This window comes from Eurypyga helias, unplaced genomic scaffold (genome assembly GCF_000690775.1).
Source record: "Eurypyga helias isolate BGI_N326 unplaced genomic scaffold, ASM69077v1 scaffold14228, whole genome shotgun sequence".
Classification (NCBI taxonomy): Eukaryota; Metazoa; Chordata; class Aves; order Eurypygiformes; family Eurypygidae; genus Eurypyga; species Eurypyga helias.
In genome coordinates, this window is record NW_010266349.1 from 8,919 (window position 1) to 15,983 (window position 7,065).

Below are 7,065 nucleotides of genomic sequence, written 5' to 3' on the forward strand. Positions count from 1 at the left end.
ACATTTTTACAGACCCCCATTTCCAAGGGGGGGGGGGGAGAGAAAAGACAAAATTGCAAACAAAGACCATGTAAGAAGAGTCAATCAGATAGGTCTTAGAAACTTCTGCAATACATAAAAGGGGACTAAAGGAACTGTGAGTTCTGAAAATTTCAGAGTGATCCAGCTCCTGTTCAATACTTTCTGTCCTGCATAAACAACCATTACTGATCACTGGTAACAGTTCAGTTCAGCATCCTGCTCAAGCTACTGTGAAACATAATTGTGCCTTGCTACACACATCTCCTTCAAACATGATATTCAGGGACTGCATAACAGTCCTCCAAACATACATACCGAAAACCTGCAATTCAGCCAATGCTAAAACATGCAAGTTTGATCATTATAAATTTTGCAGCTAAAGGTAAGACGACTGAAAAATTGTTGCGCGTTAACTCTTTTTAAAGAATTTGTATTTTGACAGATTTTAAAGTTAAACAAAATACATGTACAACATTAACACTAGCAAAATCCTAGAAGGGAAGCAAAGTACTTAGATGTATTTTAGTAGCGTGTGTCCACACACACACCCCTCACACCCTAATGCACACCCTAAGAAAGCTCATACAACAAACATTTGTTACTCTGGAAAAATAAAACATATTTTCCTATATTATGTTAAAATGTACCATTGAGAACTTGACAGCTGTATCTACACATTACAATGATGTGCAGGAGCACGAGAAAGATGTTTTTAAACTAGCTATAGCAAAATGCATCAGTTGTACAAAGGATCATAACATTTCATCAAAATGTTTTTAGTTATAGAGATTATTTCAAAATGCATTCTCATTTAAATGAGGCAAAGCATAAAAATCACTACTTTAAATATAATTTCCTCTTAGTTTTGGACTGAATTCAAACAAACCCTGTGTATCTGTTCTCCCCATAGCTGGATTTGCATATCAGAGGATTGTTTGATGTCAACAGGAAGATGGAGACCAGGTTTCTTTTCATTTAAAAACAAATACACAATACATGTAAGTATGTGCACATGAAAGCATAGTTCCTTGATTTAAAATGCATCATGAAATTATCATAATTGTAACTAGGTACTTTATTTAAACATTCTGAATTATTATTTTTTAACTGAAGTCTAAGCACAAGCAATGATGAAACACCATACAAAATGTCTGAAGTGGGAAGAGTTTCCATTACAGATTTCCATTCCGATGTATGTAAAGTACATGAGTGTAATTTCAAAGTATTTATGCACAAGTACTCTTTTAACATTTTATTCGTTTGTCATCTATAACACCAGCTGATTTTACACTATAAATCACCTTCAGTTCTTACAGTGAAAGCATGTAATGTAACAGCAGTTTTTAAGATGTAGTCTCATTCTACTGAAGGCATTATTAATTTTTCATGATAATAACTTCTCTTCCTGAAAGCTTAATAATATTATCAACCCAGTAAAATTCATCCATCAGTTAACTGTATTGTTATCTCCCACTGTATACAAGTTGCTACTACCTGCCAAAAACTGACCTCCAAAAGAAAACAGCCTGATATTCAGCTTCCTAAAGTATTCTTATCTTCCACATTTCCCTATTCTGCTTTTTCCACCACCTGTCTGAGGCTCAAAGCACAGTCCTGATGCCCTTCAGACCCCTGACCTCCTAGGGCGTGTCATTAAAAAAACCCATAACCCCGTTTGAGGTGAAAGGTCAGTCTCAGCATAGTTGAAACTGGGCAAAAATGCTTGCGCATGTGCGTTCGAAAGACCGGGCCGTGCTGCAAGGTAGTGTTTTATCAGGCGAACAGAGAACACCAGGCATGCTCAGGCAACAAACTGTCTCCCAGCAAGAATTATTTGTTTCAAAAGCCATATTCCATGAAATTTCCATCTCCATCTTTAAGAATGGAATCACAAAAAGTTTGCTTTGAAGACTTTCCACAATGTCCATACAGACAAAACTGCAATTCAGTCATTTAGTTTACCAGAATTTTTTGTAGTCATAAATTTGCTATTCAAACGCCTTCAAGAGATTAAAGGTAGGAAGGCTGCGTCACCAGTTAGTCTTTTCATCCTTTTTACAGATTAAGTGAGCAGTTTCATTATGGGAAAATGAAACTCTCCTGGTTTTCTCTAAAGAATTCCTAAAAGAAAAAAATAAAAACTTCTGCAAATGTTTCCATCCTCATAAAGTTAAATATAGCTGTCCTGCACCTAAAAGCATATGCCACTCAGCTTCCTGGAGGCATTAAAAAAATTAAGTTAAAGATAGATGGGGAGAAAAAGTTTAAAGTCAATATAAAAGCACAGAATTATATTATACTGGTTTTCTAAAGATGATGCTTTAAAGGTCAAATTCCAAAAGCAAAAGTGACAGCAATTAGCAAGTGGTCTTATCTAGGCTTAACAAGCACAGTGCAGGGAATACTCTTAAAGAAAAAATGCAGGACTATGTTGGCTTCTGTAAGAAAACTGTGGGTTTTCTGCAGATGAGTAAAGATTAAGCATAGATGATTTCAATAAAACTGGAGATTTCACATACATGTCAGTAACCATGCCTGGAAAACAGTTAGCATTCAGTGCTGACATGAGTGTCTCCGAGAATTTTAAGGTGTGATTTGGCCTAGTTTAGACCTCACTGAACAGGAAAAAATAGGAATAAATAAGATTTAAAAAAAAAAACCAAACCACAAGTGTTAAAGAAAACTAGACTCTAGAAAGCAAGAAGTGTACAAACAAAAGATGATAAACTGATGATCGAAACAAAAGGAGGGTCCCAGAACTTTCGTCCAGCTCTGAATTCAACTGCCCATCTCTTTAGACTGATAAGTTTTCTGCTATTTTTTCCTTGCTTTCTGTGCAAAACAAAAATAGAACTTTGTATCACATCTTGATTTGCCGACATTTCATGAGTAGCAGCTGTCTCTTAGTTGTAAAGTAGAACAAATACAAAAAAAACCCAAGCTGTTCAGCATCTATTAACTGAACATACAGAAAGCAACAATTACTTGGCCAATAAAGTAACTAATAATAAATAAATAAAATATTTACCTGGTTCTTTTTCCAACTTTTCTTTACAGTTGTTTACATCTCCAGTTACTGAAGATGTCATACATTTATATTTCCCCTTCCAGAATCCACAAAAAAAAAGGCATTAAAAAATTCAATCTTCCTCTATTAGTGATCTTGGTATACAATAAGCAACTTTAATCAACAGCAACAAAAGACTAAGAGACAGTACAAAACCTAATAAACAAAACAGCTGTACTAACAGAAGTACCCACTAGCATCAGAAGGCCAAGTTACTAGAATGACACTATGGCCTTTCCTAAGAAAATAAACAACCCACCACATGGCTACCACAGAACTGAGATAGAAATATCTTCCCAAACACAACCTTCTTCCTCACACAGTCCAAAATAAAGACATCTACCTACAAGGAATAAGAAAACACAAGTCAAAATTGTTATATTTTCCATTATTTTGGATATTCTTTTATGCTAATAATCTATTAATCAGACTGTTAATAAGATTCTTGATATAACTCAGAACAAAGTCACTTTATACATACATATATTTATCCAACTGCCCTGGATAAACTTGCAGGCACCCTGTTCCACCTAACATTTTTGCTCACGCAAAAAAGCAAGAGCATACAGAGTTCAGAGATACAGATCACCTACTAAAATCAGATCTACTTGCAGAGACACTAAAATAAAATTTCCAATACAGCATCATTTTCATTGTCTGCTGTTACTGCTGAGCAGGTCTTCTTAAAACACACAGCCACATGTTTAAATTCAACAGTATTTGTTTACATGCAACTCTCTCCAATAAATCCCCTTGGGAAAACTGGTACAGCATGAAAAGGTGAAACCTGCCTTTGAATCATTAACTCTACTTCCTAATAAAAAGCAATACCATGAGACACAGTAAATACAGAGGGTACCATCTTGGCTTTTTCTTCTTTGTACAGCACACAAATTTGAAATCTCCTCTCTTCATTCTCAGCAAGTTATGCATGTAACACAAACACTGACACTGAACATTTCTCACACACAACTGTGTGGAAAAACTAATGTCCAAGTATCGTTTGCAGGGCATTTCAAACAAGAAAAGCACAATGAACTAGTATTTAATAAAATCTTTCAGTTCTCCCTGCTCTTTAAAGGTTCACAGATCCAGACAATTCTAGCTCCAGTGGGAAAAGTTGGAGATTAAATACCCCAAGCATTTCTGCCCCAGTTAGAGCTATTTGAACAGCCTATGTAACAGCTAAATGAAGTTTATTATCAAGTTAACTTTTCAGAACTGACTGACACTGTTACTTTCCCTGTGAGTACAGCTAGTCAACTTACACAACAGCTTCAGGTGTGACATCTGTGAAGGGGACTGTCCACAAGACAATTAGACTATCAACACTGTTCATTTTAGCAGGAAATCTGCCCGTTTATTCTTTCTGTTTCACTGGCAGACACCGACAATTTCTGGTTCACAATAAAACTAATAAGGTGTGCTGGTTTCAGGCAGGAATGAGCTGCTCTCCTACACAGAGCTGGCCAGGCTCCATACGCAGAGTGGCTGTTTCCCCTTAGAACACCCAGCCCACCCCCTTTTTTACCTGCTGCATAGCTAGTATATATAAACAAAGTTGAATAAGGATGCACTATTTTTTAAATACAAGGGGGAAAAAAAAAGCTGAAGTAAAAGATTTTTAGCAATTTTAAGTAAAGGTTAGTGGCAAAAATTAGCCTGCCCGGTTCAAAGCCTCAGGTTTCGCCTTTCAGCAAAGACACATAATAATTTGGCTTTGATCTGTAATTAGCACACACTGTGTTACAGTATTTCATTATTCCATCTTTCTTCAAGTCACACTCTATCTTTTTAAAGTCTTTTCCAAAAATGAATACCCTAAAAAGCCAAGAGTAATGGTGATACAGAATGTGAAAAACAAATGAGAAAAAATATTTTGAAGCTTTTAACATTTATCAATCATATAGCTTCAGCAAGGTGCCCAACTGTTCTGTATTATAAAACATAACCACATACTAAACAAAAAGACTACGAGTCAGGAGGTTTGGCACCGGCAGGGGGAGGGTGGGCAATGTTTTTTTTATTCTTTAAATTAAATCTAGTAATCATGGGGGGGGAAGAAGAGAGAAAAGCATAAGAGAGACAGGTACTGCTGAAAACCTGAGCCAGATTCCACATTTTAAAATGTGCATTTATAGATCATGATAAATCAGTATCCTGAAAAGAAAACACACAAACATGCACAAAAGATTACTTTAAAAATACTTTTTCCAAAATCATGATGTCAAGTATTTGGACATAAATACACAAATAAGAAAATTCTCAGAATTAAAGCCACTGTAATTTCTCCCCCTTAAGAGAGTACGTGTGTGTGCAGTTTTTTGTTCTGTTTTCTTTCTCCATGTCACAAGACCCTTTTCTCATTCACTCACAACACTCAGCTAACAAGCAGTCTGAAAATGTCTCTAGGCTTTATTTATTGTGCACTATTCAAAATCTAATATAAAATACAAGTTTCAGGAGGGGTACTGCTTCCTGGCATGCATCACTGGAATATGTAATTAATAAAATAAACCTTTGTGAAGTTTATCTCCACAAATGGTTTTAGAAATGATGAGGTAGTAATATCTCCATTTTACCGATTAGAATGGGGGTAAAGAATTAAGATCAAAAGTATTAATTCTGGCACCAATTGAAGCACCTCAATTTCAACATACGTAGCTTTATGAAACAGTTCATCTTCAAAGCAGAGTTTCCACTCAGAACAGATAAAGCTGTGAACGCTCAATACTTCTACAAATCAAACCCCAGAGTTTTACCTTGATCATCAGAAATACAGAATAAGCAACTGCAAATCCCACCAAAAAACAGTGGTTGAAGCGGTTTGCACAGCATCCCTTAGGAACAGTAACAGAGAAGGTAAGAAAGGATGGTCTTCAGAAAAGCATTCAATTGAATTAACCACGAAACCCATGTCTCTCTTGAATTCCCTGCCTTGAAAAATGACCACTGCAGAAGAGAGGCCACACAGATGTAACAAACTGTGGTGCGTGTACTGCACCACCATGATTCCTACCTGGAGCAGCAGCACACTTAATATTCAATAGAGCCACGGTTCTTCAATGAAGAAATAAACCTGTACATTTCTGGAGTGCAAGATAGTCAGTTGAAGGATTTGCTAGCTTTTGAATGCTTGATTTTGCAGATTTAGTGTTGCTTCCTTAGGTTAAGAGCAATTGCCTAGGCTCAAAAAAAGCATAAAAATAACTAGAGAAAAGCAGGCTCTCTATTTTATTGCTATGCACAGTTTACCAAAGTTGGCACTTTTCAGGCCACCTCTACTATTGCAGCTGGCCAAGTAACTTCTTCTAACAGAGTATCATCCTTCCTTGGTTTTTTTTCCTCTGATCCTGAGCTGAGTAACTGAGTGGTACTTAATTGCCAGATAAGGCTAAACCACAACGCTACTAAATCATACAACACTTTTGGAAACATACGCCCTCAACCAGGCAGCTAGCATGCAACATTTTAGTATGAGATTGTTTCATTTTGACAAACAGAAAACACATTCTCACACAGCTACCTTTGGCAACCCTAACAGTAAACAGAGTTACTGTCCTGCTACTCAACCGTGCGCAGCAGAATACAGCTTCTGCAACACTGCCATTCAAACTACATTGGAGACATCGCCATTGTCCCACCAGCCTTCCAAATATGGATACCAACTATCTGCTACAAGTGCTAAAGTTGTAAATCAATGTTTTCTATGATAAAGAGATAGCCAGACAACATAGTCAATGAATAGCTGACAGTTTCCCAAAACACTGGGCCATGCCCTGGGAAGGGGTAAACTCATGACCTGCTGAATTCTGACACAGCACCTCTTCCTTACCCAGATACTTCCCTAACTTAATACTCCCCAAAATCTTCCAATTCTCACAGCAAAAGAGAACTACCACTCTTGGAATTAAACAAAGTCAAACTATAGCTAATGTGTGCTATCAACATTCATCAGATAACCACATTGTCGGGGG

At 36.7% G+C, this 7,065-nt stretch overlaps 1 protein-coding gene across 1 annotated transcript in view; it reads right to left on the reverse strand.

Annotated features, from left to right (window-relative positions):
* Positions 1 to 7,065, reverse strand: part of NEK7 (NIMA-related kinase 7) — a gene marked incomplete at its 3' end in the record, with an annotated part of 39,510 nt that overhangs the window by 3,363 nt on the left and 29,082 nt on the right. The window lies entirely within an intron of this gene.